The following is a 23355-nucleotide window of genomic DNA, read 5'->3' as shown; positions in this document are numbered from 1 at the left end:
TGCCTAGTGAACGCCTCTGAGGCAGAGGCGGTCACTGGGCGGGAGGGGGCTGAATGGCGGCGTTAAGCCACCATTTAGGGGGAGCAGTCCGGCCAATACAGGCGTGGCCAGACCATTGGGGGGGCGGGCCGTGGCAGCTTCATGACGTCACACGCAGCCATTGCGGGCTGGGTAGCGACGAGTAGCTCCCGGCCAGCACGCTAAAGCTGCGCTGGTCGGGAGCTACTCTTGAAGTGCAAAGGCATCGCACAGCGGCGATGCCTTTGCTCTTCTGTGAGGGGTGGGGGGGCGGCATTGACATGTGGGGCGGGATAGCCCTGTGCTGGGCGTCCCCCCGCATGTCAGTGTGAATGATCGTAGCTGTGCTAAATTTAGCACAGCTACGATCAACTCGGAATGACCCCCATGGTTTTCCCAACTGCTAACAAATTTGCTGCTGCGATCAACTCTGAATTAGGCCCAATACGTGTATGAGTATGTACATATATTACTGTGGTACCACCTTCACCCACAATCTCGCACAATATATGTAGAGTATGAAAATATATTACTGTGGGACCACCTTCACCCACAGGGTCACACAATATGTGTATGAGCACGAAATAATAATTATACTACGGTCTAACCGGCAGTGCCACAGTACTTATGAAAATAAAATAAAAATTCTATAGTACACTGTGGTAAAGCGCAAGCAAAAAAAAATATATATTTTTTATAATTATGTATTAGGATTTTTAGCTTTCATTATTTTAATTTTAAACAGGGGCGGAGCCCCAGGATGTACAGACAGATTACCCCTAGGTGGACAGAGCACCCGTTGTCAAATATAGCACATGACAGACAGAGCACGCCTGGACTGATACTGATAGGACACACCAGCCCTGAATGTACACACACTGGGGCAGAGCTCCAGGATGTATGGACAGATCCTCCCTAGGTGGGCAAAGCTCCCCTTGTCAGATACAGCACGTGACAGACAGAGCACCCCTGTACTGATACTGATAGGACACACCTGCCCCTAGACGTACACACGGTATACTGGGTTTTTAATTAACACTGGAGAAGAGCCCCTGGATTTATGAACAGATCATCCCTAGGTGGGCAGAGCACTGCTTGTCAGATACACCAGATGACAGACAGAACACCCCTGGACTGATACTGATAGGACACACCAGCCCCTGGATATACACGCAGTATACTGGGTTTTTAATTAACACTGGGGCAGAGCCCTTGGATATATGGAGAGATCACCCTTTGGTGGACAGAGCACCCATTGTCAGATACACCAGACAACAGACAGAGTACCCCTGGACTGATACACCAGCCCCACAGCAGCCACCAGCCCCACACTCCATAACCCAGCACTGATACGGACACGCCCATTCAGTGCACGCTCCACAGACAGAGTGAAAATGGCACCGAACACCAGGATCTTTATAGAATTCAAAACCCCGCTAGAATCTGATAGCAGGATGATAACGTTTTGCATCGTTTTAGGATCTGAGTCTGGTGGGATTCCCTGAGCCGAACTCGGATTCAGATTCAGATCAGGAAGTGCAGGTGTGTCCGGTTCTCAGGAAACCAGACAGCTCATCTATAATTTTCAGGAATCTTTCTTTAGAATTGGTGTCTTAATAAAATTACTGTCCCCAACCCTTTTTCTTCCAATCCTACCAGGGCCGAAACTAGGGGGGGGCTAGGGGCGCAGGCGACCTGGGCGCCGGATTGGAGGGGGCGCCGAGACCCCCTAACACCCGCCGCGGCACTTTTAAACCCCCTTCTCCCGAGTGCCCAGCTCGGGGGGCGGGGTTTCGCGGAATGACGCGATTGCGTCGTGACGTCACGGCGCAAACGCGTCATTCCACGAAACCCCGCCGGAGGAGGGAGAAGGGGGAGCCACGCAGACAAGGAGGGAGAGGCGGCTGAAGAGCGGCGAGAACCGCTTCAAATGTAAGTCAGCCCCTCTCCCTTCCTCTCTCTCTCTCTCTCTCCCTCCACCACCTGCCGCAATGTGTAAAATGGGGACCTGTGCCTGCCGCAATGTGTAAAATGGGGACACTTGCCAGCGTACTGTGTAAAATGGGGACCTGTGCCTGCCGCAATGTGTAAAATGGGGACACTTGCCAGCGTACTGAGTAAAATGGGGACCTGTGCCTGCCGCAATGTGTAAAATGGGGACACTTGCCAGCGTACTGTGTAAAATAGGGACCTGTGCCTGCCGCAATGTGTAAAATGGGGACACTTTTTCCTGCCGCAATGTGTAAAATGGTGACACTTTTTCCTGCCGCAATGTGTAAAATGGGGACACTTTTTCCTGCCGCAATGTGTAAAATGGGGACACTTGCCAGCGTACTGTGTAAAATGGGGACACGTGCCTGCCGCAATGTGTAAAATGGGGACACTTTTTCCTGCCGCAATGTGTAAAATGGGGACACTTGCCAGCGTACTGTGTAAAATGGGGACACTTGCCTGCCGCAATGTGTAAAATGGGGACACTTTTTCCTGCCGCAATGTGTAAAATGGGGACACTTGCCAGCGTACTGTGTAAAATGGGGACACGTGCCTGCCGCAATGTGTAAAATGGGGACACCTTTTTCCTGCCGCAATGTGTAAAATGGGGACACTTGCCAGCGTACTGTGTAAAATGGGGACACGTGCCTGCCGCAATGTGTAAAATGGGGACACCTTTTTCCTGCCGCAATGTGTAAAATGGGGACACCTGTCTGCCGCAATGTGTAAAATGGGGTTACCTGTCTGCCGCAATGTGTAAAATGGGGACACTTTTTCCTGCCGCAATGTGTAAAATGGGGACACTTTTTCCTGCCGCAATGTGTAAAATGGGGACACTTTTTCCTGCCGCAATGTGTAAAATGGGGACACTTGCCAGCGTACTGTGTAAAATGGGGACACGTGCCTGCCGCAATGTGTAAAATGGGGACACTTTTTCCTGCCGCAATGTGTAAAATGGGGACACTTGCCAGCGTACTGTGTAAAATGGGGACACGTGCCTGCCGCAATGTGTAAAATGGGGACACTTTTTCCTGCCGCAATGTGTAAAATGGGGACACTTGCCAGCGTACTGTGTAAAATGGGGACACGTGCCTGCCGCAATGTGTAAAATGGGGACACTTTTTCCTGCTGCAATGTGTAAAATGGGGACACCTGTCTGCCGCAATGTGTAAAATGGGGTCACCTGTCTGCCGCAATGTGTAAAATGGGGACACTTTTTCCTGCCGCAATGTGTAAAATGGGGACACCTGTCTGCCGCAATGTGTAAAATGGGGTCACCTGTCTGCCGCAATGTGTAAAATGGGGAATGGGGACACTTGCCTGTCGTACTGTGTAAAATGGGGACACTTTTTCCTGGATATGAAATTTATGTTAGAAAAGGCAATTTTTCAGGTAAAAAAGTTCTGAAAGAGATATATATATATATATATATATATATATATAATATTTTTATTCATCTATTTATTTATTTTAAATTTTTATTTTTTTTATTTTTATTTATTTATTGTAAAATATATATTTTTTTGCGGGAGGGGGGGGGGGGGGGGGTCAAATGACTACCTTGCCCCGGGTGACAAAAATCCTAGTTTCGGCCCTGATCCTACTAATTATAGATAATCTCCAGCCACTCCCCCCCCAGCTCTCTACAGCCTCATCCCTCCTGTGTCGCTCCAGCCTCATTCCCCATGTCTCTACAGCTCCAGCCACATTCTTTCCCACTTATGCCTCTATAGCTTGAGCCCCTCGGTGTCTCTCCAGCCTCATAGTGTCTCTCCAGCTTCAGCCCCTCACTGTTTCTCCAGCCCCCTTCTATCTCTCCAGTCCTCTGGTGTCTCTTCAGTCCCCTGTGTCTCTCCAGATCCAGTCCTCATATCCTTCATGCTCCAGCCCCATTCACTTACCTTCTTGTGTTGCTTCTCTGGGTGCTGTTCCTCTTTGCACCCCTCTCTTCTGCTTTTCAGTGCCACAGTGCAGCATGGAGCGGTGTCGTAATAAACAAAAACTTTATTTCATCGGTAGTGCTGGAAGATTAAGAAACAGCTTCTGCTGACTACCCAGATCTGTACATGCCGGTGCCCTGCTGATCACTGCAGCAGTGCAGCCAGCAGTTAAAGATGGATTTATCTGCATGGGGCAGCACGGATCTTATGTTCCTAGTAGGAAATCTGCTACTATTTCCAACTGAACTTCTCTTTCTGTACCATGCCATATATACTGTCTAAGGAAAGTATTTTAAATCCTCTAGTAATTGTATCCCATTATCAACTAGAAGTTACTCTTACAGAAAATCTTTCAGACTTTGATAGAGTAGGATTTTTTTTTCTAATACTGGTAGCATTTAATATTACTCATTTTTTACTATCTATTGTGTTTTAAACTGTATATACTGTATATTCTACAGTACACTGCAATGTTCCCTCCCAAAAATAATTTACAGTAAAAGCAGATAAATCTTTTCATAAATCTTTTCATATTGATTGGGCATTAAGAATGGAGTCATTTCGGTGAGTTGATAGCTTATCTTGCATTCATTGCCTTTACTGGATACCAATATAAAATGTAGACACAGAATAAATATACACTTTAATTTACAGTCTAACTGTTTTTATTTTTAAACTTTTTTTGATACATCATTCTGAATCCAGGGATGTTCAAGTCTGCATTGTCGAGAGTGTTCCTGATGAAAGAATTATTGCTGCACTGCTTTGTCCTTCCTTTCTCCCTGATACAAATCAGTAAGATACAGTATGAAAGAATATTTGTTTTTACTGCAAAAACTGGAGCTTGAGAATGTTTTTGCAATGTGAATCTAAGGGCAAATCTAAGGTAGTTTGTTATTGCCATCTAGTGGCTTATTAAAGTCATTTTATATGCAATTTGCAAAACAATTTACCACTATTGCATAGGCAGAAGCTAGATAGATAGATAGGGCGCCTCATAAGTATAGTTAGAGGACATGTCCTTTGAATGAACAGCATAATCAAACATTTGATATACAGAGCAATAGCCATGGCATTCATTTAACCCATATACACAAGCACTGTCTACATGGCTGCATGGTGATCATTTTACATGACCAATCACTTTTTCTTCATAATGTCACATGTCAAATTGTAAAAACACATTCTACTCCATCTGTATACAGACAGTTGAGTCAAAACAAATATTTTGCTAAAAACAGACCATGAAAAGATTAATTCATAGTCTTTTGTTTCTAGATATTTCTGTACAAGTGTACGTTTATAACTTCAAAATAATAGAATTTATTCTATTCTACGATTGCATTTTAGGTGATCATAATCAGTCAAGGTAACTGAAAGCAAATTCCCATATTTAAACAATTTGCATGTAGTTGCTTTGGTTGGTATACACGCGTAGACTGACTTGCCCAGACTGTATATTGCCTAGATCATGTTGGCAAAGATTTTTCAGTCATTTGCTTTATTGCTAGATGAAGATCTGACCAATCAATCTGGAGGCATTTTCTTTATGTTTTTGTCATTATGTTGCTACAATTTAAAAAAAAAAAATGATTGAGATAGTTGTAAAGTAAGCCATGTAAGGCTATGACAGTGCTTCTGCAGTGTTTCATGGATAAAGTGGTACAGAATCTTTCAGACCATCAGCGGGATGTAATGGCATCTGAAATCGCAGGAGGTGCTGGATGCTGGCTGATCTCGGACATTTTTTTAAAGGGGCAATTACCTACATGGCATGGTTTTGCCTTCTAAGTGATTGCCCCTTTAAAAAAAAAAGGCTGCCAGCATCTCCGGCGATCTTGGACACCATTACATCCTGCCATATATATAGCCTATTTTACCTTGCCAGTATTTTGATAAATGTTCACCATTTTGTAATGTGTCCATAATCCTTTCCTCCAGACTTCACACATCTATTATTTATAAAGTTATAAAATGTGTTTTCAAACTTTGGTACCGATTAAATGTTTGTAGCTTGTGGTGTAGCTTTTATAATTTTGCTGCCAAAGTCCTCTGTGAGAAAAGAGATTGGAGATATTCATCCCTGCACTGCAGTTTGTTGGTAGAAATCCGTAACAGTTGTTTTAGAGGTTTTATAACAGCTCTTATACTTTTTATTTAATTAACTACTGATTGCTTTTCTTGGCCAGCAGTGCTATTGCCAATTTCTAAGTATTTTTTCAAGATATTTCAAATTGTTCATTGTTTCATTGTTTATTTCTTTGCTATGGTAATTGACTTCAAAAGCTGGCACCAAATGGAATAGCATACATTAAATAAAGTGTTTTAATTAGTGAGGCATATATCCAGTTTGCTGCTGAAGAAGGAAATGTAAATAGTAAGACAAAAGCCTTTGTTCATATTAATAACTAATCTCATTAATTCTTCAGGTGTAATGCAATTTGCATCTTTTCTACTTGTTCATACAATTGAATATCAAAGCACTAAAAGAATTCAGATGTTTCTATTGACCTCATACTATACAACATTTCGAACCATTCTTCTTGTACAAGAATAACCATAGACAGGGTTATTCAGCTTTTATGCTATTGTGTCCCAAATAGAAGCCAATGAGATCGAATTTTCTGACTTAATTGTTCAACTCAGCCTTCACCACTGGAGTATCAGACATCTCTCAAGTTGCCCACTGTAATGTACATTGGGGGTAATTCCAAGTTGATCGCAGCAGGAAATTTTTTAGCAGTTGGGCAAAACCATGTGCACCTCAGGGGGGGGGGGGCAGATATAACATTTGCAGAGAGAGTTAGATTTGGGTGGGTTATTTTGTTTCTGTGCAGGGTAAATACTGGCTGCTTTATTTTTACACTGCAATTTAGATTGCAGATTGAACTCACCACTCCCAAATCTAACTCTCTCTGCACATGTTATATCTGCCCCCCCCTGCAGTGCACATGGTTTTGCCCAACTGCTAAAAAATTTCCTGCTGCGATCAACTTGGAATTACCCCCATTGTTAACCACTACTTGAGAACACAAATCTTATCAATTTAATCATAGAAAATTCATAGGTAAACTCTGGATTTCTGAAATGGTTTTCCATGTTTGTGCTTCCAAAGAACAGATAACATTTAACATTAAATCTATCTATCTATCTATCTATCTATCTATCTATCTATCTATCTATCTATCTATCTATCTATTGTTCATGCTATTGCCAGCCAATTTGTCCTGCTTATTGCCACGTACTTTGCTCTCTCTAATTTACTTTTCTGATCCATATTACAACCAACATCGTCCCACATATTATGCCCAATCTCCCAATACCACCAACTTTCCTCTTGTCAGGTGGTTCTACACAGTCAACATTTACAGATCACAGAGGAAGTAGATACTCCATCTCTGGGCATGTTTGATTGATGTGTCAGAATCCTGATGAATGCATACACCATGTGTACAGGGCATCTATATATTTGTCAGTGTCATGGTCATAAGCAGCTTTCTGCCGACGATCAAACTTACGCTTTATTGTTTCTTCTCAGAGGGGGTCATTCCGGGTTGTTCGCTCGTTGCCGATTTTCTCAACGGAGCGATTAAGGCAAAAATGCGCATGGTACACAGTGCGCATGCGCTAAGTATTTTAGCACAAAACTTAGTAGATTTACTCACATCCGAATGAAGATTTTTCATTGTTGAAGTGATCGGAGTGTGACTGACAGAAAGTGCGTGTTTCTGGGCGGAAACTGGCCGTTTTCTGGGAGTGTGTGCGGAAAAACTCAGGCGTGCCAGGATAAAACGCGGGAGTTTCTGGAGAAACTGGGGAGTGGCTGGCCAAACGCAGGGCGTGTTTGTGACGTCATACCAGGAACGAAACGGGCTGAGCTGATCGCAGTGTAGGAGTAAGTCTCGAGCTACTCAGAAACTGCTAATAATTATTTAGTAGCAATTCTGCTACTCTTTCGTTCGCTATTCTGCTAAGCTAAGATACACTCCCAGAGGGCGGCGGTCTAGCGTGTGCAATGCTGCTAAAATCTGCTAGTGAGCGAACAACTCGGAATGAGGGCCAGAGTGCTTAGAGACGGTGATTGTGCATGAGGCTCATCTGGATTGAAACCAAGATGTTAATGGGTTTTGGACAATAGGAATGCAGTTTACATACAAGATTAAATATGCATATTGCAGTGCAAAAGTAATATTGCAGATTAAAATAGAGATATTACAGGGTTTGTAAACTGTGGTTACTGTAGTTTACAAATTATACCGTTAAATAGATACTTGTTGCAGGGTTAAACCACATGTAGACAGTGACATACTGTAGGCATTGATGTATCCTGATAAATAGTGGAAAAGAGTAGAAAAGTGAACCAGTAGAGAAGCTGTCATAGCAACCTATCAGCTTCTACCTATCATTTTATAAAGACACTTGAGAAATGATACCTCAAAGGTGAGTAGTTCCTATAGGCAGCTAATCCACTAGTCAACTTCTCCACTCATTTCACTGCCACTTCCATAATCTCCAAATTGTGGGTGCATTTCTGCACATTACCAGATGCAATGATTCTTCACACCTGGCCATGCATATCTTTCTGGTATGAATTTCCCAAAGAGTGTCCATACAATGCAATATTTCAAAGCAGTCCTATGAATACTTCAATTAAGTGCCTGTTCAGGTAGACTTCTCGCGAATACAGAGCAATCCCTATGGGATTCTTGCAGCCAAGCCATATTCCCAATGATGTTATCATGTGGTGACATAATAAAGTGTTTGCTATTTCATAAATAACAACATTAGGCTAGATGATTACTGAATGTAAGTTGTATATTATTGCTCCTGTATTGCATGAATGTAATGAATATGTATATAAACCTCTGTGCAGAGTTGTACACATATTTACCATTCATCCAGAACCTAGTTTGGTACTGAACTTCATCATCTTGGCATATTTGCACTAGCCTATACACCTATAAACCAATGTCTTATGTTTCTATTCAGCTCTGCACAGCTTGTTAGTCAACAAGCCCTCATTAAACTTTGCTTATGTTAGACTGTCCCATTACAGTCTACTGTAGTAACATACCTTCAGGTGCAAGTGTAGATGAGCTTAAACAGTGTGTGTGGACTGTGTGTGCTCAAGGTATGGTGCACATACAAGCATTTGTCCACCTCAACATCACAGCCTTACTCTCTTTATCACTATTTTACAGCAAATACCACTGAGAGATATAAAATAATAGAGTTTTATGGTAGGCATTCAACTAGAGTGAGGTCACCTTTATGGCATACAATAGATTGGCAAATGCAAAAATATTTACCACTCTGGATACCAAATGTAGATTCTGGCAGATTACATTGGACAAAGAATCATCCATGCACACCACGTTCATTACATGTGTGAGCAGGTATGCATTCCTCTGAATGCTCTATGGCAAATGCACTGGCAATGAGATATTTCAAAATTGCATTGGACATCTTTTCAAAGGCTACCCTTGTAACATTATTGTGGATAACATCCTCATTTGGGGTAGCACCATGGAAGAACACGACATGCATTTCTGCAAGTTCCTCCAAATAATATGTGAAATCAATATGCAGTTAAACTCTGACAAGTGGCATTTCAAAGTCACTAAGGTCCCATATGTTGGCCATCTTATAGCTTCAGAGGAGGTTAGGCCTGATCCTACCAAGAAACTGGCTATTCAACACATGCCTACCGCCACATATAAGTTGAATCTGCAGTACTTCTTAGGTATGACCAACTACCTTTCAAAATTTCTGCCATACTACAGTGGGAAACATAGGGCCTAATTCAGGCCTGATTGCAACAGCAAATTTGTTCTCTAATGGGCAAAACCATGTGCACTGCAGGTGGTGCAGATATAACATGTGCAGAGAGAGTTAGATTTGGGTAGGGTGTGTTCAAATGGAAATCTGAATAGCAGTGTAAAAATAAAGCAGCCAGTATTTACCCTGCACAGAAAAAAAATAACCCACCCAAATCTAACTCTCACTGCATATGATATATCTACCCCACCTGCAGTGGACATAGTTTTGCCCATTAGAGAACAATTTTGCTGCTGCGATCAGGTCTGAATTAGGCCCATAGAAAGATAGAATTTGACGGCAGATAATAACCACTTGACTCATCAAGACTGCCTTTTTTTTTACCATATTTTTACCTCAAACCTTATTTGATCCTTATTTCTTTGTAAGGATATCCTTGTGTCTATCCCATGCATGTTTAAATTGCTCTACTGTCTTAGCCTCTACCACCTCTGATGGAAGGCAATTCCACTTGTCCACTACCCTTTCTGTGAAGTATTTTTTTCTCAAATTTCCCCTGAACCTACCACCCTCTTGTCTCAGTGCATATCCTTGTGTCCTATTACTTCTCTTCATTAGAAGAATGTTTCCCTCCTGGACTTTGTTAAAACCCTTGATATATTTGAAAGTTTTATTATGTTCCCCCTGATAGAGCCACACTCCACCAGCATTTCCACAATCACTTTGATTGGTGTTAGTTGGACTACCATGATGCTGCTATTTCTTGCCTCAAGTCTATGCTCCCTTCCAGCCTGGTGCTCCAATTTTCTGATAGAAAGGACCTCCATGCTGCTGTCACCTCTCCTCCCGTAGCCTTTAGGATTTCCGTGATGCCACATTCAGGGATCCTTTGTCAATGGATGTCTCATATTGTCCTGCATGGTTGGCCTTCTTCTTCCCAGTAACTGTCTTGGGCCTTCATAAATGTGTCCTCATACATTATTGCTGAAGTTGCGCCAAACAGGCCCTCTCAGTATGCCATCCCCATGTAACTCTAGTAGCACTGGCGTATTTTTACCTGAAAAAATGCATCAAATGCGATGTGACTAGAATGCACCAGGAGGCTGTGGATGTGTTTTATTATTCATACCATGTTCCCTTGTGCTATATATACAGACTTAGTCACACACAGATATGTAAGTATCACTTATCAAATGAATCAGCACAGTCTCCAGGGGAGTCTTAGTTCACCACATTGCAAATAAAATGTATTTCTGTATAAAAAGATATAAAAAAAATTATCCAAAGCTTGCAGAGTTGCACTGGACCTGATGGCTTACATGCAGCAGGTGGCACATCTGTCAAGACTTTCTTCACCTTCTGTGATGAATAAACCCTCTCAGATGGCATCCCCATGCATCATCAGTGTTTCTTGATACCTTATGCTCTTTAATGTTTTTCTGCCCATCATGTCACCAGGGGCACCCCAGGCATGAGGCTACCATACAGCAGGCTAAGGATGCCCTGTTTTGGTCCTCTATGATTGATGACATTGAGTGGATTATCTCTGCCTGTTCCCTGCAATGCTTTATGGGCCCACCCCTTCAAGTATCTGCTCACTCTTCATGAGGTTACTGACCTCCTTTGGTCCATCATTGCTGCACATTTCTTTGAAAGGAGGAGTAAAGACTACCTTGTGTTAGCTGATTTATATTCTGGTTGGTTCAAGATAGATTATCTTTCCAAACTGACAAGTGCTACAGTCACCAACAAAATGAAAAGTTACTTTTCTGCACATGCCATGCACATGTACATGCAATGCTAGCTATTTACTGACAATGCCTTGTATGACTAGTGAGTTCCAGACTTTTACAAGTGAATAGAACATCTCACATGTCACCAGTAGTCCTCATTATTCACAGTTCAACAGACTAGCAAAAAGTTCAGTACATTCTGTGAAGAACCTGTTAGACAAATTTTATAGAGCTGGCTCTGATGTGTTTATGATGATTCTGAATTTAAGAAATACATGAACCAGACTTCCCTCTACTGTTCAATGCCTTCTGTCCAGGCACACCCACACCATCATTCCCACTGCCACATTCAAACAGACCACAAGTAGAGAAAAATGTGCAAGATGCCCAGCAGAACTCCAGATTGGGGCTCAAAGCCAATGATGATAAAATATCTAATTGCTTAAGACCATTGTCCCCTGGGCAGACAATGTGAATCCAGTTCCCTGTTCGGTTTGACAGTTTCTGGATTGTGCAAGGATCTTCCAACAGGCATGACAGCTATGTATTTTAATATGACAATGTTTCGTATGAGCACACCATGTGACACCTCCACCTCACCTGACACCAGTCAAGGGGGTCAGATCACCCATCATCATGGACAGTGAGTTCCTAGAAGAACCATCTACAGTGGTGCAGAACAGTCCCATGCCCTTCCCAACAGTGAGTTTATTCAGACACCGAAAACACCTCTAGGATCTTTGTCCACAGGTCAGGGAGAATATCCAGACCTAATCCAAAATTCTGGGACTATGTAACTTAACCTTCCACTTTTTCTGTTTATTTTGTGAATTTTCTGCACATTACCCGTGCATTGGGGCCCCCCTATATATATATATATATATATATATATATATATATGTGTCAAAAGATGTATAGATCAGTGCACTAGTCCCAATCTAATATTGCTGTATCCGCCATGCGGTTTACAGGATATTGTAATGTTCACAGTCAGTTGTATATTTTACTTCCTGTGTCCAAATCTGTAGAATACATCAGGTATCGTAAAGTCACAAATGGGCTCAGTAGCTCTGTATCCACACACCCCACTTCTTTGGGCAGTTGCTCAGTTATTCAGGGTGCTACATGGTAAAATGTAGCCAACAAATCTACAAACAAAAAGAACAACAAGCGCCTTTGGTGTAGAATTACTCTCCAGAACGATAAAAGATGTGCAAATAATTGAATTGCATAACAGAATATGGCTTGTCTCAATGTATATCAATCACCTTTTTCTTTGATCCAAATATGGTATGAGGGTTGTATAAAATGTCAAAGCTGGAAAGTAGTGTGGTCAGACTCTCAGTCTCTCAACGTGTTTCACCCAGTTAGGGCCAGGTCATGTCCAGTTCCAATTGCTTCCGTTGGGTAGGTGATATAGATCATGCTAGGTTAAAACCTCGAGACATTTGAACAGTTTTTTTCCACAGGCGGTATCTCATCCAGGGCCGGTTCTAACCGTTGTGGCGACCCAGGCAAAAAATAGGGGCCTGGCTTCATACGGGGCGTGGTCAGTTACGCCCCCATTTGTGCCCCCTGTAGAGTAGCGCTGCTGAAAGAGAAAGAAAATAATAATAATACTTACTATCCCCGCTCCTGATTCCTGACCGCTGCAGACCTCCGCCGGCGCCGCTTCTCTCCTCAGATCTATGGGAGAGACATCATGACGTCTCTCCCATAGCACAGCATAGACACTAGAGGTCAATTATGACCCCTAGCGTCTGTGCCAGTCCCACAATGCTGTGCGTTGTACGATGACGTCATTGCGCACCACACAGCAAAGATCCTCTCCACGAAGGTAAACTAGACACTTAGCATCTGGTTCACTTCACAGCGGGGGACCAGTGGGGGACACAGCGGGCAGCGGGGGGCACAGTAGCAGATCTTGCCATGGTGCGGCGCCCTCCGGATGGCGCCGGTGTCCTCCAGAAGGCGGCGTACCGGGCAAAAGTCCTGCTTGCCCGTGGCAAGATCCGCTACTGATCTCATCATATCATAGAAGCCTTGAAATTTGCAAATGGACAGCGGGACAAACTGCATCTCTCAGTTTGTTCCGCTGTCCATTTGCAAATTTCAAGGCTTCTATGATATATATTACCATAGAAAACACCTTAAAAAACAATAAGACAAAAGGATTCTTTAAATGTCTGAATTGCAACAGCTGTAGAATAACAAAAGCTAGATCAACGCAACCAGAAACATCTTTTAAGTCAAATCAAACAACTAAAGAATATACTGATAATGTCAAATATTACCTTAAAACATGAAGCTATACACTATTACCGTGGAGCCGCTATGGCCGCTAGACTTATTACACACACTACGGACTAAGTACGCTATTTGCGTACTGAGTACCGTATGGATACGCACTTAGCGTATCAGACGCTGTGCCGTGGGCGTGACGCACGAGCGGCACGTACGCACACGGATTCACGCTCCGTACTAAGCACGCTATTAGCGTACTGAGTACCGTATTGATACGCTCTTAGCGTATCAGACGCCGTGCCGTGGGTACAACGTACACGCGGCGCGGACGCACACAGAGTGATATACAGTAAACCTTAAGTAATGAAACAGTGTAAGGATGTGCTTATACTTTAAACCTTAGCAGTCTAGTACTGCAACGATGTAATACCTTAAACCCTTAACAATGCTTATACACCTTATAGCGATTGAGACGCTAAGAAAGCCCTTTGCAGGAAAGTGAAAACACAACACCGGTTTGTGGTAAACCACTGGACTCTAACACCGCAGCGGATTATTCAGAGAAAAGGGGTAAACAGATACAAGTTATACACTACAGGCTAACAAGGAAATCTAAACAGAATAATAGAGAATAATGGCTACAGAGAATATACATACGTGGGGAATCGTTCGCAAGCGCGTCCGGGACCAGTCCTCAGCTATCAGGAAGAAAGCCTTCAGAGTCTTGTGTCCGGCCAGGCAACAGTGGTCTTTTTATACACAACATACATTCACAATACAATGGTCACTGTAATCTCATTGTTCATTGGACACAGGGATGTGTCTCTACATTACAGCAAAGGTCATAGGTGGATTTGAACAGGTAGGCGATGTCCTTTCCCAACTGCTCTGGTGGGAGGTATCCTCTGGATTCCCGCCGCATGTGTAATTTACAGCAAATACAGTTAATGTTCATAATCTACTTTTGTACATAACTATACGCAGGAGCAAGCGATCCTTTCCTAACTAACACCGGAATGTTTCCCTTAAAATACCCTACAGCTGGATACTAGACATCACCTACCAACCTTTGTCTGACCCTTCCTATAATGCAAAGACGAATCTCTCTGTCCAGGAACTGTTTAAACTAACATTACTCGCTGACATGATCTAAGGGAACTATATCTGCAAAATGCACTATTTTGGTTAAATATGCTGTGTTCGAGTCACACGCTACACGCTCACAAACTCCGCCGTAAATACACATATCATGCGCACGAGTCACTGGAGCATCTCTTACGCAACTTGCGGGTATGTGTACGCACGGGGGACCGGGTGCACGAGCAGCGTGCATGTGCATGAGTGGATAGTACAATGGATATGTATAACAATATTTTTCGACTTTGACAGTCGACCCTTTGGCAGTCAACAATAACTGCCACAATCTAAACAATTAAGCAGAAAAATATACAATACAATGAAATACCTATAAATGATTGGGTGGAGGGAGGAGAGGAGTAGGCGGGAAATGTATGGCCTAGTGGGATAGCAAAAGCATGTATGTATGAACTTCATGTCTGGGGGGCATGTATCATCGTGCCATACATGTTCTAGATAAGCTTCGAGGTATTGCGAAGTATACATTAAATCCTTCTTATCCCGTATTAAGGGTCTGTAAGTGGGCCAACAAACACTACCGAGCTCTTTTCGGCTTCTTGTTAGAACAAATGGGGTGCACATTTAGTTGATGATACATGGAGGGGGAGAAAAACATGTGAGTGCTAATATATGTACCTATATCACCTGTCGACTATGTGTGTCACTACCTGAAGATTGTAGAGATGAACATAAGAAACATTTCACAAATACATTCATATGATAATTTGTGCAATTGTTCTTGGGTGTCAGTTGAAGTCTTGTCCGGATAGGTGTATCCTTGCTGTGGGTGATAATCAAAGTCTTTCAAGTGTCCATAAAAAGTCTTTAAAGTCTCTAAGTGTCTCTCAAAGTCTGTAGAAATGTCCATCAAAGGTCTGTAGTCTTCTCCATCAAAGTCTTTAGTCTTCTTCCGAATGGATGTCTTTTCGCATGGGAGAAAAACAAAGGAGAAACGGGTGAAAGAAATGGACCATGGAATCACGTCTTATCACAACATTGTCTCAATTGATGGATCATAAATTAAACCAGTTGTTGTAACAATGCCCTCGCTCCTCAAACTCATCACTTTGGTACTGCGCTTGCACTGCATTAAAATCCGAACACATCTAAATATCAAACCAATCATTATGACAGCTCCCAGGATGCAAAGGCGAAACTTTCCTACATTCACGATAACATTTTGAGCCCATTCTCCTAAACCTGAGAACCAATTGCGTGGGTTCAACCATGAAACCCAGCCGGTCAGTTCATTACTCACAGCAGTCAGGGTAAGGTTGTGTCTCCTTCGGAACTCCCACTTCAACTGCAAGATATCGTCCATCTTTTGATCTATGACCTCGGTGGGGTCATCAGTGCTGTTTGTAATATACGTACAGCAATTCACACCATACTGAGTTGCTAGGGTGACACAATACCCACCTGTCACCGCTGTGATGTAATTAAGAACCATCCTGTGCTGGATCAGTTCCGTTTTGTAAGCTTGCAATTCCCTCCCAGTATACCTGAAGGTGTCATCATACATCTCGGTGATATTATCTATCAGGTTCGCTAGCGCATGAATATACCTAAAATTTATAATTCCTCTGGCGGTACGGGTGATATCTAACGCGAGTAGGAATTGAATCCCGGTGGATTCGTGGATCAAATCAGAGGCTGCGTGCTCTGTCCTATCTATAAGTTGTCTCTTAACAATGTGTTAGTAGTGAGTGTGAGTGTAAGGAGCTTGAGCATTGCGGTGAACATCTTTCATCTTATTATGGGTAATGGTCATTACTTCTGGCAACACTCTTCCAATGTAACACAATCCCTCTGAGTTTGGGGCAAGCCACTTATACGCCTTCCTCCCGCATATGAAATATGCATCATCGGGGAGAACATATGGGACAGAATATGACATCACCATATTGCAAACCTTCCAGGTGAAAAATCCTATCCCTAACTCTCTCATTGGTTCAGTACACGTATGAGGCTGTATGATATGCGCACAGTATCCTGGTGATACTTCTCCAACCCGCATGGTCCTACTTCCTAGAGTATACCTGTACCGAAAATATCTCCCACCGTCGGCTATTTGGCGTATAAGTTCTGGGTCTACGGGCATTCTATCGGCTCTGTGTGAAAATGCCATGGTTTGGTTGTTCCATGTCACTTCCCAATTTCCCGGCTTTCGGGGATTGGAAATGTTAAAACATATTAAGGACCTATCCACATGATATTGGTGGAGCTTCAAACTAGGAGGCCTAGAAATATTAAATTTCTTGTCCACCGGTCTCCCACCCCTTAATTCAAGTACCTCATCTAGTGTTAAAGGGTATGGTACTAATCCTGACTTGCTCTGACCTTGAGGTACTTGTGAGCACACCCAGCATTCCGTTTGGTTTAAAACATTACCCACTAATGAGTGATAGTCACTCAATGGATGACGGTCCATGTTGATATTAAGGCTGGACTGACATCTCTGGATGCACTCGTCCTCAACTATGTTTTCACAATTTCTACAGATACAGTTCTCCTCAGCTAACAATCCTTCACAATGTCTCCTAGTTTCATGACTACTAGATCGTTTTCTGATGCTCGCCTTTGCTCTGTGACTGTGTTGCTCTTGGAATTCTACTAATCCGTCCTTGTCATCAGAACCCATTCCAGATCCTTTCTCGACCTCTCTGGTACTCTCACCGAAATAGACTGTTCTGGTCAACAACAGGGTCAACAGGAAAACCCGGAACGCAGTCTCTTGGGGTAAGTCCATCTTGCAGGAGGAGAAAGAAAGAGTGGTAATGGGAGGTAAAGGAAATAATAGAAGGGAAAGAAAACTGGTACGATAACAGCCTCTAGTCTTTCTGTTCTCCTTGCTCAGATGCCATCTCAACAGTGCTGCCTCTCAGTCTTCCCGAAACGGACACTCCAGTGACACTTTCCGAGTTAGCGACTTTTCTGTAGGGAGCATAAATCTTGCATTACCATGTGTTTAACTGTTGTGTGAAATACCATCCGTAGAACATGAAAAAACAAAAAGAGAGAGAATAAAGAATAGAATATTGTCAGATTTCCGTTCACCTTCAGGCTGTCACACCAACATGTCTATCGGTATCTCTGCACAGTCTCCTCCACCAGTATTTCCACTCTCCACTCTCTATGCATGGCCAGGCACGTTGATGCTGGTGAGATATACTGGGGTTGGGCAGACCTCTGAAAAGACCGAGTAGACATGTGACGTTTGAGCTGTAGTTCTGTCGGTGAACGTCAGAGATGAAGAGGAAACATTTAAAGATAAATCACAGAGTTTACCTGGCCGCCCCTGTATCCACAAGGAATGACCTACCAATTACATCAACTTGGGAACTCAGGTTTACTTCCAAGGCTCGCAATTAATTTCACTGGCTGTAGACTACAGGTGTGGCCCAAAATGTTTCCTATATGAGCCCTGATTCCAATTACGTTCGTCATAGCTTTGCTCGTTTTCTTGTCTAGGGGGTCGATATACCTTATGTGGGTCTCTAAATCTGCAACTCCGTGCAATATGTCCTTCCTTATGGCAGTTATAACATTTTACTACATACGACTTACCATCAGGGGTCTGGGGTTTCAGCTGATGTGGCCTTGTTGTAAGGGCCTGTATACTTACTGTCATCAGCTTATCCCCCTGTGACTCCCTGTGTTTAATGATGTTCCGATCATGCTCAATAGCGGACTCTCTTAACGCAGCCACCGAGATACCTCTCCAACTTGGTTGAGTGGTTTGTACCCTGGTTCTCAACACTTCCTTTAATCCGTCCATTAATACGGACACCGCTACCTCCCTATGGTGCACATTATCCTTAATGTCTTCGATCCCAGTAAATCTAGCCATTTCCTGCAGTGCTCGATGGAAATAGTCAGAGGCAGTTTCACCTTCTTTTTGTCTAATGGAGAAAATTTTATTCCACTTGACAACAGTAGGGAAATATACTCCTAACTGCAGATTGATCTGTTTTACGTTCTCCTGATTGTACTCATCAGTGAGAGGTACTTCTGCATCTAATTTACAGTCCGCAATGAATTTCACGGGGTCAATATTGGAGGGCAAACATGCCCGTAGCACTGTCCGCCAATCTTTGTTATTGGGTTCAGTGGTGTTACCTAGTTCCCTAATAAACCTCTGACAAGCGGCTAGATCTTTCCTGGGATCGGGAAATTCAGACATAATTGTCCTCAATTCTGTCCGGGACCAGGGGCATTGCATAGCAATGTTCCTTACGGGAGTGATTCCCAGAGCGTCAGTCTTCCCATTGGGGACTGCGATCACCCTGACAAGATTCAGTTCAATTACATCATTCTGTGTTGACTCTACAATGTGAGGTGCAATTGTTTCTGCATAATGTACAGTACCGTACTTACCTGTGGACACGACCTCACCTGTCCCTCCACTAGGGGCCTTTGCTACTGCTCTTACTGGTTGGGCCGTGCCCACTTGAGTATCTTGTATGGTGGCTGCTAGAGAGAGTGCCGATATCGTGCTGGGCTCATCCTCTTGGTCGCAGTCCTGAGGGAAGTTTAAGATGGGATACAACTTGCACGGGTTAGCATTAGCATTAATACATTTATCTACTTTACTCTTATCGTCATTAATACATTTATTAAGTGCACTCTTATCGTATACCAGTATGCCATTCTCTGTAGCCATTTTCTCCCCTGTAATGTATGGTGGTGGGTGGTGGTGCAGTTGCTATCAGTTTCCTGCTAGGGTTGGAACCAGCTGCTTGAGCTAATCGACATTGTATCTCACCCTCCTGTTGCCATAACTGTAAACAATCATAATGTCTAATCCTTTGTTTCCTGGATTTTATCAGACATATCCTTCTCCTTAAATTTTGCAATACCTCAGGACTAAAACTGCCTACCTTAGGGAACGGTTCCCTATCTTCCACAGTCATACATTCCCATTCGTTGGCCAGTAGACCCACACACTGTTCCCAATGCTGGTCGTACCCAACCTAGGGCCCTGCGTAACTGCTATTTACTGAGAGCGTGTGGGAGTGTGCTACGCCTCCCAGTAAATATCAGTTGTTGGAGATTTCCTGAGTGAACAGCGAAACTCCCTTAAAATAAAAAAAACCTGTTACACAAATTACGTCTGTATGTACAATTAGCGTCTATGATCCCGTGATTTTACGCAAATGGCGTAATGGGTATCAAGTTGAACCAACTATTGCACACACTAACGCGCGGTACAGTCGCACTGCGTATAAGTAACTATTACTTATCCGCCGGATGACCAACGGAATCGATTGTTTAGGCTGCGAAACCTCAGCCGGAGCGTATCTGAATGGGCCTATATGGATACTACGCAAACCCCCGGGGCTGCACTCTCACCGCTGACCTTTCTCAGGCCACGGTTTTCAGAGCTTCGCTTGACTTAGTCAGCGAATTTCTGACTTCGCTGACCTCTTGGTCTGCTGTTATACTTGCTACCTTGCTCCTTTATACCTTATACAATGTTAACGTGAGAGAGCCACTCCCACGCCACCAAGTGTCCACTCACCTGATGTGGTCTCCTACGGGATCCCGACTTCTGGGTTCACAAAATCTTTATTTGCACACTCACGCCCGTTCACTCTTATACACTTTGATTTTTCTGTACAGAAAATTAACTTTCATTCAGGTGAAACAGCCTAGTCCCAGAGGTGATGCAATAAGAGAAGGTTCTTTTAAACTAAATTTTGGAAACTGAACAAATTTGTGCTATTTTCGCGTGGCTACCGTATCGCCTAAACTAAAACAATGCTATCGTGTTATTTGTATTAAGTGGGCGTATCTGTACGCACGTTGCGTAAAATACGCCACGTGTGTAGGCCTTTGCGTTGCGTACGCAGTCTCGCACGCTGTCCGAGACACGTGTACAATGGCCGTATACGTCCGCAGTAATACAAATACCACACTTCTATAAATGTAAACGATATTTAAATATAATCGCTTACCAAACACCACACAGTATCTCCTGTATAAAGCTTTATAACTAGGTCAGGCTGCGTGTGTGTTTTACACGTACTCCCTTAAATATTACTTTATATATTTTTAACTAAATAGCAACAAATTTCTCAGCACGTAATCAATGCTAATGGCAACAAGCGAGTAGATATGCAAAATACACAAATAAAATACAGGTGTGTGCGTGTGTTACATGTGTTGCGTGCGCAGTTGGCACCAAACAGAAATTTAACAGATTTAAAAAAACAATAGCTTTACGTTCTTACCTTTCGGATCCCACCAGCATCCCTACAAACCATGCGGAGCAGACGCTTATTTAATCAGCACCAGTGTATCTCCAACCAAGAAAAGGCTAACAGGGGATACTACCTTCCCGCCCTTTGCTGATAGATAAAGTCTGCCTTGTCCTGCTAGGCTGCGGATATGAGGAGGACCAGACGATGCCCCCAATTGATAATGTCAAATATTACCTTAAAACATGAAGCTATACACTATTACCGTGGAGCCGCTATGGCCGCTAGACTTATTACACACACTACGGACTAAGTACGCTATTTGCGTACTGAGTACCGTATGGATACGCACTTAGCGTATCAGACGCTGTGCCGTGGGCGCGAAGCACGAGCGGCACGTACGCACACGGATTCACGCTCCGTACTAAGCACGCTATTGGCGTACTGAGTACCGTATTGATACGCTCTTAGCGTATCAGACGCCGTGCCGTGGGTACAACGTACACGCAGTGCGGACGCACACAGAGTGATATACAGTAAACCTTAAGTAATGAAACAGTGTAAGGATGTGCTTATACTTTAAACCTTAGCAGTCTAGTACTGCAACGATGTAATACCTTAAACCCTTAACAATGCTTATACACCTTATAGCGATTGAGACGCTAAGAAAGCCCTTTGCAGGAAAGTGAAAACACAACACCGGTATGTGGTAAACCACTGGGCTCTAACACTGCAGCGGATTATTCAGAGAAAAGGGGTAAACAGATACAAGTTATACACTACAGGCTAACAAGGAAATCTAAACAGAATAATAGAGAATAATGGCTACAGAGAATATACATACGTGGGGAATCGTTCGCAAGCGCGTCCGGGACCAGTCCTCAGCTATCAGGGATAAATCCTTCAGAGTCGTGTGTCTGGCCAGGCAACAGTGGTCTTTTTATACACAACATACATTCACAATACAATGGTCACTGTAATCTCATTGTTCATTGGACACAGGGATGTGTCTCTACATTACAGCAAAGGTCATAGGTGAATTTGAACAGGTAGGCGATGTCCTTTCCCAACTGCTCTGGTGGGAGGTATCCTCTGGATTCCCGCTGCATGTGTAATTTACAGCAAATACAGTTAATGTTCATAATCTACTTTTGTATATAACTATACGCAGGAGCAAGCGATCCTTTCCTAACTAACACCGGAATGTTTCCCTTAAAATACCCTACAGCTGGATACTAGACATCACCTACCAACCTTTGTCTGACCCTTCCTATAATGCAAAGACGAATCTCTCTGTCCAGGAACTGTTTAAACTAACATTACTCGCTGACATCATCTAAGGGAACTATATCTACAAAATGCACTATTTGGGTTAAATATGCTGCGTTCGAGTCGCACGCTACACGCTCACAAACTCCGCCGTAAATACACATATCATGCGCACGAGTCACTGGAGCGTCTCTTACGCAACTTGTGGCTATGTGTATGCATGGGGGACCGGGTGCACGAGCAGCGTGCATGTGCATGAGGGGTTAGTACAATGGATATGTATAACAATATTTTTCGACTTTGACAATACTAAAAAACAGAGACTCACTTGTGAATCAGAAGGAGTAGTATATCTCCTAGAGTGCCCGTGTGGACTACAGTATGTGGGTCAGACAAAAAGAAAGTTGAAAACCCGCATTGCTAAACACCTGTATAATATCAAAAGAGGACTGCAAATACACAGCGTTCCAGAACACTTTAAAGAGCGGCATCAAGGGAACCCTACAGATTTAAAATTTATAGCCATTCAACAAGTGAGTCCCCACTGGAGAGGAGGAAATTTAGTAACAGATCTTAAAAGAACAGAAACAGGATGGATCTATGAACTTCAAACGATAACACCAAGGGGTCTAAATATAGATATAGAAATCAAAGTTTTTTTATAATAACTAACGGGTTTTTCTTAAAATAATGTCTTAAAACTATTTTTATATATAAACAATAGTTTTATATATATTAATTTAGACATCAATTACGCTGTATATTTTATATATTATATATTTTTCATATTTATAGTCTTTATATACCATTGTATATCTATTTTAACATACTGATACACTGCAAAGCCGAACATGCGCTACCCGCACTTTTGAAGTCACTTCCGCAATGACTTCCGTTTTTAAAAAAATCTAACAGTAAAGTTAATTGAGGCCTTTTTTTCCTATAAAGATCAATCCAATAACAAGACCAATCATCCTTGACAAAATGCTCCATCACGAAACGCGTCTGATGATGGGTACCAGTCTCACGTTACACCGGAAGTCA

This window comes from Pseudophryne corroboree, chromosome 2 (assembly GCF_028390025.1).
Source record: "Pseudophryne corroboree isolate aPseCor3 chromosome 2, aPseCor3.hap2, whole genome shotgun sequence".
Classification (NCBI taxonomy): Eukaryota; Metazoa; Chordata; class Amphibia; order Anura; family Myobatrachidae; genus Pseudophryne; species Pseudophryne corroboree.
This window is presented reverse-complemented; position numbering follows the sequence as displayed.